General features: G+C 51.4%; 1 long non-coding RNA gene across 1 annotated transcript in view; it reads left to right on the forward strand.

Annotated features, from left to right (window-relative positions):
• Positions 1–11,114, forward strand: part of LOC144173493 (uncharacterized) — a 91,734-nt gene extending 80,620 nt beyond the window's left edge. The window contains exon 5 of the long non-coding RNA XR_013323295.1: positions 10,918–11,114. This is a non-coding gene — a long non-coding RNA (uncharacterized LOC144173493). The remainder of the gene's footprint in view (positions 1–10,917) is intronic.
• The last annotated feature ends 693 nt before the right edge of the window (positions 11,115–11,807 follow it).

Here is an 11,807-nt window from a genome sequence, read left to right on the forward strand (position 1 = left end):
AGAGAGTCGAGCTCATTTTGCTTCTGTCAACACGGGATCCTATGGGACCCAGGCAGCTTTGTACTACCCGGAAGTACTGCCCGGAAGCCGCTTGCGCAGCGCCCCCTGGGCAGCGCAGGAGGCCTATGTACGAAAGACGCTGACAGCAGAGGGCAGCAGCGGCGTTGCAGCCGCATCGCCGGCTTCTCTGCGGTGCGTGGATGCTTTTTGTGCACGTGACGGCGATCAGCGAATAGGGTCGTGAGCGGCGAATGGAAATCAAAGGCGCAACTCTGCTCCCGTAGGGAGCATATACAGGAACTCTATGGCCAGTAGGAAGCCGCAGTGAAACATGGCCCTCGCGAGGGGCACGATCAAATGCAGAGCATTTCCGGGGGCGCACGACGTTAAGTAGTTTGCATTACGTTAATGTTGTTGCACTTGTGGCAACTGCTGACGAGAGATCGCTCGTCAGCAGTAATTTGAATGAGTCAACGATATAAGGCGCGTATATAGCGTCCGATTCTGTGTCGGCTTTGTGGCGCAGTGGTTACAGCACAATGTACATAGCGTTCCGCCCGCAGGGTCGAGGGATCGAAACCTGGCGTCGGATAGTATTTGCTTTTTATATTGTAGGGACGACGACGGTGCGCACTACGGACGCCAACGCGGGTGACATCGTGAGTTACTGAAATGCTCTGCATTTAAAAAAAAAAGACAGTTGGAGGAGGAGTTCTCTCGGGATTAGCGCCGTTTCCCCCCCTCTCTAAAACCCTGCCCTCATGCGCCTGGCTTACTTCCCCCTTTTTATACAATACACAGCGGCCGAACACGATCCACTGAGCGCGGCGATGTAGAGAGATTACCCCCGCAATGACGACAGAACTCTGGCGGAGTTTCAGGGCCGAGTCGGGTTCACGGTGTCGTATGAGCGACGGTACCCGACGGCATGTTGTGCGCGCGGTGAAAGAAGGGTTAGATTTAAGGGTTAATCAGGCCGATGACGATGGCAAAAGCATTACCCCGCGTCGTGTGCGCTGCAAATTACGCCTCTATCTCTCCGCTGTTCCGCGGCGTCGGAGAGAGAGAGAAAGTGTTTATTAACATGAAAATATTTACAGGGCGAAGTTTTGCCTCTCGGTAGAGGGCACAGGTCTCGCCGGGGGAAGAAGGAGTGAGAGGGAATTGTTGATTAAGTATGATAACAGGCTATGTACAGACTATGTATAAAAGGCTATGTACAGACTATATACATACGCTCTCAGGTTACCTGCAGCCTATTTACACACACGCACTCACACATACACAGCCACGCACACAAGAGGGCTAACAGGGGGTGGATGACCGGTGGGTTCTGGTTTTAACAGTTCATGGGCGGGTGTTGAGGCCTGACTCGTCGAGCTACGAGAGAAGCAGCCTGAAGGCCTCCCGGTGCAGCATGAAGGGCCCCCTAGGACGCAGGATGTCCTCTGCGGTGCTTGATGGTAGCCCCAGCCGCCGGTACCCAGACACCAGTTTGTTCCGGGCACCAGCGTACGCAGGGCAGGAGCAGAGGACGTGATCCAGTGTCTCGGGGTCGGGGCAGTGGGCACAGGTGGGTGTGGCCTTGCGGCCCTGCCTGTGGAGGCGTGCGTCTGTGTTGTAGCAGCCGGTGCGGAGCCGGAGAAGGTGGGACCGCTCAGACTGGGTTATCCCTCTGGTGGGAAGGAGCTGCGGGGCCTCGCCGGTGGCCACTCGTTTGCAGGGGTGGCGGGCAGTCACCTCACGCCTGATGACGTCCCTGGCAACATCATAGCGCACCAGGGACGCAGAAACTGGGGCCGTTGGGGAGTGGTGGGCTGCTTTGGCTAATTCGTCTGCAGCCTCGTTCCCCGGTATACCGACGTGGGCAGCAAGCCACTGCAGTCGGAGGTTGCAGCCTTGTCCCTGCAGGTCGCGCAGCTTGGCAATCAGGGACATTTCGGGGTGGCCACCTCGCCCCCGTGGTGCAGATGCCTCCCTCAGGCGAAGTAGCGCCGGCCGGGAGTCGCAGAAGATGGTGGCCGCTGGCGGTGGGTCTTCTCGCAGCATGTCCGCGGCCAAGTGTAGGCCTGCCAGCTCGGCCGCTGTGGAGCTGGTGGGGAACGGCAGCCGGCATTGCCTATGAGCTCCCCTGGCCGGGGCAGTGCAGGCAGCAGCTCCTCGGCCCTCACTTGGAAGGACCGAGCCATCTGTGTACACCAGCAGTTGTCCCGGCGGTTCCAGGTCTATGAGGGCAGCCGCTACCTGACGAATCCCAACCTCCGGCAGTCTCGCCCGGGACCTAACTCCTGGCAGCGTGATAGTTATGGCTAAGGGTGCGGCTGCCGGCGGCGGTGGGGGCAGAAGGCACGCCCTCTGAGGGACTTCGACATAGTCCTCGAATAGAGCGGCCATGCTGCCCATGCGGGATTGGCCTCTCGAGCGGAGCCTGGCGAGGAGGTGGTCACCTCCAGGTGCTCGGTGCAGGCGCTCCACATGTCGCAGCCGCTGTCTGCGTGGCGAGCAGCTGGATGGGCCAGCTTCCAGTTTCCGTCAGGGTGCTGGCCACTGGGGAGTCTCTTGGGAGGCCGACGCAGCGCCGAATGGCCTTTCGATGGGCCAGCTCCAGGGTCTTCCATTGGGCGTCCCTGAGGTTCACCAGGGGGAGTGCGTAAAGAACACGCGAGACAGCGCAGGCTCTGTAGATCCGGAGCGCCCACTGGTGCGAGCACCCTCTACCCTGTGCCACGAGCTGGTTGATGCCCCTAACGGCGCGGGTCATCTGGTCCAGCTGTGCCCCAACGGCAGACCTCCATGACAGGGTTTCGTCGATGGCCAGGCCGAGGTGGACGACTTTGCGTCGCCAGGGGAGGGGTCGTCCGTTGAGATGCAGTGGAGCAGTGCGTCGGACTTGAGCTGGGCGCGGATGGATTGCGATGGCCTCCGTTTTGGCCTCGGAGAGTCTGAGTCCCTTTATTGTCAGGTGATTCGCCACTGCGTCGAGGGCCACCTGTAGGGTCGCGCGAACCCGCCTTCCGTGTTTGGTGGGGCCCTGGGTCCAGAGTGCCACATCGTCGGCATAAATGGCCATCTCTACCGGGTACTCCAGGGATTCCGGTAGACAGCTGGGTAGGTCCGCCATGGCAAGGTTGAAGAGGAGTGGGCTCAAGACGCTGCCCTGCGGGACACGAGTCCCCACTCCGCGAGGGCCGCTCAGGGTCTTGCCGACACGTACACGCAGTGTGCGGTCTCTGAGAAAGCCACTTACGTAGCTTCTGAGCCTTCCCTCCGCTCCCAGGCGGTCAAGTGCATCGTGGATGGTCTGGTGCGGTAGCGCGTCAAAAGCTGACTTGACGTCCAGGAGCAGGAGGTACGCCCCCTCTTTCTCGTGTCGGGCCTGCTCTAGAAACGACACCACATCCGCCAGGGCGTCAGCGGTGCAGCGAGACCTTCGGAAGCCACTCTGCTTTTCATCAAGGGCATTTCGTAGGCCTGTTAGCCATTCTAGTCTGCCCAGGACCACCGTCTGCATGAGTTTCCCCACCGCTGAGGTCAGAGAGATGGGGCGATACGAGGAAGGCTCGCCAGGTGGCTTGCCAGTCTTAAGCACCGCTGTCACAATAGCCGTCCTCCAGTCCTCAGGGATGGTGCCGGTCCTCCAGACTTGGTTGAAAAGGTCCAGTAGACGCAGTTGCTGGTCGGTGTCCAGGTTTCGTAGCATGGCATAGGTGATGCCGTCGGCGCCGGGGGTGCTGTGCCCCCGGGGGCAGCGCCGCACAGCCGTCAGGAGCTCAGCTAGTGTGATGTCTGCGTTGCAGGCCGCTTCTACACGAGGGTCAGCTGGTCTCCGTGGCGGCTCGGCGAGGGGGACTCTGTATGGTAGCAGGTAGAAGCCTGCTCTCGTGTGGGCCAGCCCGAAGATAGTGGCCATAGGGACCGGCGTTGGAGGTGGGTGTATCGGGTTGACGCAAAGGGCAAACTGCTCTGCAAGGACCTCAGCCAGCTCCTGCTCCCTAAAACACCCCTAATAATAAAGCAAAGCGCGCGTTACAAAACAAAATCGCGCCAATCCACCCCGTGAATGTGCTTGGAAAGCAAAGCTGTGAACGGCACCCACAACGATTACCCATGCGACGTCACTTAAATTCACTCACATCGCTCTACAAATAGCAAAACCAGAGACAAGTGAAATGCACTTAACCACACCATTTATTACTTCAAAGAGATATTCTTTATAAGGTTACTTCAATGCATGATGCATGAACGGTGGTTGGTTTAGTTGTGTTGGTGTAGCACAAGAGTGGAAACTTTTTTTATAAAATTAAAGTAAGCTCCAACACGGTGTTAGACGATCTGACTTCTCCGTCTCTGCGCCGCGGACGGAGGTAACGAGATTTGCGGCAGAGACGGAGGAGGAGGTGGAGGAGGAAGAATTACTTCTGTTCAGATTTCTGAACGGCCCAGAGTGCAGCCCCGCTGAATGGTTCCTTCTTCTGTGGGGCCCATATGCAGTCCGCGCGGCCTCGGTTCTGTCCACCCGCTGAAGCTGGGTAGGTATAGAGGGCCTGGACAGCAGGATCTTTCATTGCTCTTGTTGGGTAGTTGACGGAAAGAGATGAGGGTGCTCAGGGCTAAAGTAGCACACCCCGATTACGGGGCGGAGTGTTCCTACATCTGAGCAAAATTTACGTTCAGTGTCGTAGCGATTCGCATGCATTAAGTGAAGACGCGTAGGCTGCGGGAAGGAGCCCGGATTGTATGAGCCGTAGGGTAGTTTGTTGTTCTGAGGAAAGGTTAGGGTAAGGCAAAGGTAGGGTCTGTCTCAGAAGGCGATAATGCTTGGTTATGTTCCTGAACGAGACAAGCGGGTGACTCCTCGTGCAGCTCCATAGCACGGGGTTTAAAGCGCAAGCTTGTTGGTGGGCGTATTCGTTGCCCTCTATTGAAGCGTGAGGTGGTGTCCAGATGAGCTGAATGGAACCGTTTGGGGAGTGGTTTTTTAGCACGCGCAGTGCAGGTCAGGACACCCAACCCGAATGGTAATTCCAGTAGGCTTGCTGGGAATCGGTGAGTACCCTCCGAACACATGGTTGAGTGAGAGCCAAAGTGATGGCTGCCTCTTCTGCTGCCGTGTCTTCTTAGGTCCTAAGCGAGTTCACGCAAGGAGGTTGGTTCTGGAGGTAGCCACGATGATGGCGTATTGCTGCCCTTGATGTTTGGACGCGTCTGTGTGGATAACTGCATGATCCCCACCCAGGGTGGTGTTTAACGCTTGAGCCCGTGCTTTTCGGTGACCCTCGTCATGTGAGGGGTCATATTTCTAAGCGAAGCGAGCCTCCTTAGTTTCAGTCGCGAAGAGTCTGGAAGTACGTCAAGCGGAGTGACATTCTGGGCTGCCCAGTAAATCTGGTGAAGCATGCGGTTACCCACCCCAGTTCTGATTCTGAACTTCTGGTTAGAAAGATGGCCTTATATCAGGTCTTCCACCGTGTTGTAGAGCCCCGTGCCAAGCAGCCTCTGTGTGGACGCACTCATGAGAAGACCAATGGCCTGCTCGACCGCCTTTCTAATCATTATATAACGCATCTCTATGTCCTCCTTGTCGAGAAGAGGACAGGGGGTTGACGTAAGTGACTCTCGAGAAGACAAAAGCTTCAATTAATCGAAAAGTAGCGGATTCCTTTAGGCCTCGCTTCTTGGTGGCAACTCGCCTGATCATGTGTATGATTTGATTATTGCTGTTTTTGAGGTGCTGCAAGGAGACGTCACTCTTGGTGTCAGCCTGGAGATGTAGGCCCCGGATCTTGATGCTGGGGCTTGGAGTGATGGCCTGGCCATCAAGGAGTATTTGAATGTATTCCTTGATTTGGCGTGAGGTTGGACGACAAGGAGCGGTGATTTTTTACATGAACACTGGAGGCCACAGGCTTTAGCACATTGGCGTACTAGAAGTGAGATGCCATGAATTGGTGTTTAATTTTCCTTCCTTTAATTTTAAATTTTTTTATCTTTTTATTTTTTATTTTTTAAACTTTGATTTACTTTACTTCCTTTAATTTTTGCAACTCTTAGCACATGAGCAAGGAGCGCACAGGGCCGCTAGATGGGCGTGAGTGGTCGCGTGACGCTTTCACGTGGCATTAAGTGAGGACGCAGGGGGGAAAACCCGTAGATGTTCTTGGTGAGTACACCACCTGTCTTCCCTGTCTTCGAGTGGGCTCGTAGCTAAATCGGTAAGACAACGGGCTCCCTCTTTGTTAGTCCATTAGTTCCAGGTTTGATTCCTGGCGGTGCCAGTAAATTCTTTTGTTTGTTCGCTGGAGTTTTCTGGTGACACCAACGGTCGCGAAAGAAGCCTTGGAGGGTAGAGGTAAAAAGCTTTGCTTTAAAAAAGCAGTGACGTCGGGGCGCGCTCACGCTCCCCTAGCGCGGTGCGCACGACTCCTTCAAGCCCGACGGTTGGCTTTCCCACGCTGCTTTGGATGCTCGGCGGTCAAGATGGCGGACCTATGCGCAACTCTGCTCCCGTAGGGACCATATACAGGAACTCTAACTGGCCAGTACACTTGTCGCCATCTGTCGGATGTTGTGCGAACCCTTTGCGGCTGATGGCGCGCGATTTGAAATTTATGCACACTTTTTTTATGAGATCACTTGTAAATATGCCCTTTTTCCCTGCTCAGTGGTCTTTTTTTAACAAAATGACGATTCATGGCGCTGTCTCTTGCGCACGCCGCTGTTGCAGCACCGCTACCAGAGACAGCCGGCTTCCCTCGTCCTCTTGTCACCTTGTTTCCTCCAACTTGCTTTCGGTGCCTCTTATTATGCCAATTCAACACGTTTTTTGATGTTTTGGAAGCGAACTAATACCTCTGCTACACGACTGTTTCAAAGGTCTCCAGAAGTCCGTTGATCTAATTGTCTATCGAGTGCCCCATTGTCAATACTTGGAGTACAGTCACAAGTGAACGGTCAATAGTCAATTTACAGTTGATGTGTAGCACAGTCATAAGATACTTTCATCTGTACTGCACAGCTGCACAGCAGCGCCGTTTGGAAGATTTCCACTAGAAAGAGTTTCGCAGTGTTTGCCTGGGGCCATTCAGGGAGCAGGGCAAGGCAGCTGCAGAACACAACCAATTCTCCAGGGTTCACCACCCCTTGCAGTGCCTTACTTGAACCATTTATTCTTCCCCATACCCAGGGTCCTGTCATCAGCGCTTCTTGTCTCAAAGTTCTCAGCAGGATATTCTCCAAGCTGCAAATAACGGGACCACCTGGTCCGAATAGGAACCGCTTGCAAACCGCGTAATTGCAAAAATTGGGAGAGGACGTTCAGATCACATGAACGTGAACGGTCGCGCAAAGTATACATTTCACAAATACGAACCTAAATAAACTTCAACTTCAAATATCCGGATACACTTCTATGGAATATTGCGCAGGAGGCTAGGATGGCTAATCGAAAACAGAAACATACACGCTTGCGAGATATCAATGAACACAATTTTTTATAATGTGCAGACATTTACAGCATTGCACGTGTAGCATTCTTATGCCGCTTGTCTGTAGTGTCAGTAATTTATAGCCAAAGGCTATATGTAGGGAAAGACGTTGGACTAATTTATTTTTTAAGCCCTGTTTTGTTTCTTTTCGCCAGCGGTGAAAATTTATACCATTAACATGATGAGGAGCCTTTAATGCCAAAATTACGTTTTTGTTTCGAAGATGCGAAGTGTACTCCAGGGTTAGGCAATTTGCGATATTTTTACACGTATTGCCAATGGTCTGTTGGGGACTTTTCTTTGTCTATTATCGGTCTTAGGGGCGATTTACAAGGTGCATATTTTTACTTTTGTGAGATAATTTTGGTGACTGTTTGATTAATATTTGTTTGGCAATGTGCCGTCCGAAAAAGTACCTCCATTTACGGTATTACAATGATTAAAAGAGTTTCATACGTAAAATCTGCATTTGAGCGGAAATGCAAGGCGTTACACCGTCTTCGCTGTGGGGCTACTCGGGAAAGAATGCTACGCATTAAAGCTGGTAATGAAACAAAAACGTGCTCCCAAACAACGAAAGCGTTGAAAAGACGCGTCACCCTATAAAGCCAAGTTGTTGCACGTAGGGCACAGCAGAGACAAGATTCAATAAAATTATCTGAACATTAGTGTATTGCAATAACCAGTAAAGCAAAATAAACACTGGAGAGAACAGTTAAAGCAGGAAAAGCACACTTTCGATAAATCAGATCGTTGGTGTCCCGATAAACAGCATTCGATAAAACGGTGTTCGATAGACCGGCGCATTGGTTAGATTGAACGGCGTTCGATAAACTGACTGGGAACCGTCGCAAGAAAAGCGAAGCCATCGCATATTAAATTGGTGCGGTTTGGGAGATGTGTAACAATATCTCAGATTTGGCGCGTGTAGTTCAACAGAAAAATGTTTAGTTTCATTAATTTTCGACATATTTATATCTAAAATACCTTTAGGCGTGGACGTAAACTACACTGGGGTAGAAAAAAACCACGGAAACAAGATTTTTAAAATGCGAAGTATATATTGCCCCTCCCTGAATAGAAATGATGCAGAAATCTTTTAACGAATTAATGCAGATAAGTATGTGAATGTTTAACACTACGCATAGTGAAATAATACCATTTATTTTAAGGACTGACACACGCAGACAGGCCCACCAAAACCATGCAGCAAATATCTTACACTATATCTCACCTTACGGAAGTCATCAACCATCTCCTTTCGGAAATCATCAAACTCTTGCTTAAGTTTAACATCAGCACCATCAGTTGCCTTTTTTCCACTGCGAGTACTCATCGTCCTCGAATCGCAGCGAAGGAACACAGCACAACGAATTACACTAGGCAAAAACGCGCACTTGCTGAATTATTGACGCAAAGAATGTAGTTCAGACAAAACACACCAAAGGAAACAGTGGAAATGTTCCTGCGTGGCATGCGAACTAAACTTTTAAAGAAGGGCGATGACCCCGCGCCGGCGCAGGTGCCCGCGGAGGCCGCAGACGCGGCCGCGGAGACGCCAGCGCCATCTCTCCCCCGCCGCGGATCCTCCTGCGGCGAAGTGCGAGGAGGTGGCGCCGCTCGTCGGTACCCCAGCAAAGCAAGAACTGAAACTAAAGCGTGGCAAACTGTTCGCATGGCGACGCAGTGAAACATCCCCCCGCGAGGGGCACGATCAAATGCAGAGCATTTTCCGGGGGCGCACGACGTTAACTAGTTTGCGTTACGTTAATGTTGTTGCACTTGTGACAACTGCTGACGAGAGAGCGCTCGTCAGCAGTAATTTGAATGAATCAAGGATATAAGGCGCGTCCGTAGCCTCCCATTCTGTGTCGGCTTTGTGGCGCAGTGGGTAGAGCACCATGTACATTGCGTTCCGCGCGCAGGGTCGAGGGACCGAAACCAGGCTCCGGATAGTGTTTTTTTTTTATATAGTGTAGTGGGAGGGGTGCGGACAACGACGGTGCGCACTACGACGGGACACCGCGGGTGACATCGTGAGTTACTGAAATGCTCTGCATTTAGAAATAGGCAGATTTCTGTGACATTTTAATGTACCCACAGTGCTACTGTGAAGCTCCACGCGGGGTTGAACAGAAATTATAGTCGTGGTAAGGGCGAGGAGAGAAAATTCGTTTTGCTAGAGCCGCATCGGAAGGAGCAAATCCCGCCCGATTGCGTGGGTATTAATGTCACAAGCAGTCTTTAGATCACGTTCGTTGAGGCGTGAAATGGAATATCTGGCTCAGTAATTTAGCGGCATCAGCTCGCGATAGTGGGGAAGCATTAGTTTATTAGTATTTTTCATCTCCTTACACCAGACATAGAAGGCACCATGCAGCATTGTTGGAATAAAATCCTAATGACGGTTTTCCCTGTTCCCTCGAGACGCGTGGTTACGCGCAAGAGGCTGTCCAAAACCCAAAAATTGATTTCTTACTCCGCAGCCGTCCCAATACAGGGGTGGTCAGGAAGTGAAGTTCCGGCACCACGGCACCATGCCTGAAAATAAACAATCTAGCGTTGTTATTAGATGCAACGCATCTCGTTAACTCGCCTTGTCGCTCGTTGTCACAGTGCAGTCTGCATCCCTCCCCCACGGCCGCTGGATAAGAGGCCAGCGGCCGTGCCTCCCCCATTCTCCTCACCGCGGCGGCTGCACGCTCCGCCGCTCTCACCGCAGCGCCATTTGTGCGTCAGCGCGGTCAGCGCGCAGCTAGCGCTCGGCTGCGCTCGCTCTCGTCGCCGTGCCAGCTGTGCGTTAGCGCGCAGCTTGCGCTCGGTTAAAAATTTACACCATCTTCCCGTGAGGGCAACCATGGGGTAGATGCGACGCATCGGGGGTGAACATGCTGCGTAAATAGGATACACAACAACAGCAATCCACACGCTGATATCGCTAACATAACGGAAACGAAACGGCAACCCCCGATGCGTCGCATCTACCCCATGGTTCCCCTATCGGGAAGATGGTGTAAATTTTTTATTACAGAGGGGCGACGTTAAACTCTCATAAGGTTAATCCATTAATTTGATTCATTGATTGTAGGGTTTAACGCGCCGACACAACGCAGGCGATGAGGCGCGCCGTAGTGGAGGGCTCCGGATTAATTTTGACCACCTGGGGATCTTTAACGTGCGCCGAAATCTCGTACAGGAAGGTTAATAAATTTCTGAGTATTTTCGATTGATCTTTAGTATAGGTAAGTTGTTCCTCTAGCTGGTCTAAACAAACACTGATAGGTAATTGTTATGTGTATGCACTAGGATTTATTTCAGTAACTAGGAGCATTCTAAGAAAAGGTGAATGGAAGAAACGCCTTTTTAACAGCAATTTTTATATTCGTAGAATAATCGCTGTGTATATTTTGAGGTGTATTGGTTTTCTTTGCAGTTTTGCAATTTCAGCGCAACTATAACGCTTGAAGGCTTCTTTGCGCATCACTTCAAAAGACACCGAGGAGATACACCAGAACAGAATGGAGTTCCTATCGGAAGACTAAGTAACCTTAAACCAGGACTTACTGGAAGTGGAAGACAATTAACTTACATTATGAAAGGGAATTATACACAGAGAACTTTGTGTCGACATCCGCATTTGATCTCTCGCCAATAAAGCCGAGCTTTCATCAACATCCCGTCAATCTTACGTTTTTTTGCAGGCAGATACTTCGTACTTCCAATAGTCACTCACTGCCGTTGTGCACAAATCATTATAATTGCGCGATCGCGGGCTATATCTTTATTGCGTGAATAACATTGACGTGAGTGATGCTTGCGTTCCACACAAACTAGGCCAGAGAATATAAATAAATGTATTTATTGCTTCCGTCTACTACCGACGCACTGCCTGGTCTTTGACAGGCTGGCTGTTGACTATATATATTTGCACATATGTTGTAACCACTGACTAATTCCAACATATGCTGCCGTATGTGGATATTGCCCCGTTGGCCATGTAGCAAACGATATGTGCCAACCATTTTTCGAAGGCTATGTACCAGTACCACTTGCCTCGCTCGCCACGCACGGCGTAGTTGACTCACGATAATCATCTGCGCGCTCTGGCATGTCCGCGCTTGACATGGGTTCACCAGCCTGTCGCTCTTTGTGAGGCTCACCTAATAAACCGGCGGCCGATGGCCTCTTGGATGGTGTCTCACTGTGTGTGTATATCTATATATATATATATATATATATATATATATATATATATATATATATATATATATATATATATATCTTCTGTTCTCTTTTTTTACCGTGGTCGAAACCATTTTTGTG

This window comes from Haemaphysalis longicornis, unplaced genomic scaffold (genome assembly GCF_048455015.1).
Source record: "Haemaphysalis longicornis isolate Haplotype H1 unplaced genomic scaffold, Haemaphysalis longicornis Haplotype H1 scaffold_3, whole genome shotgun sequence".
In the NCBI taxonomy this organism is placed as follows: domain Eukaryota; kingdom Metazoa; phylum Arthropoda; class Arachnida; order Ixodida; family Ixodidae; genus Haemaphysalis; species Haemaphysalis longicornis.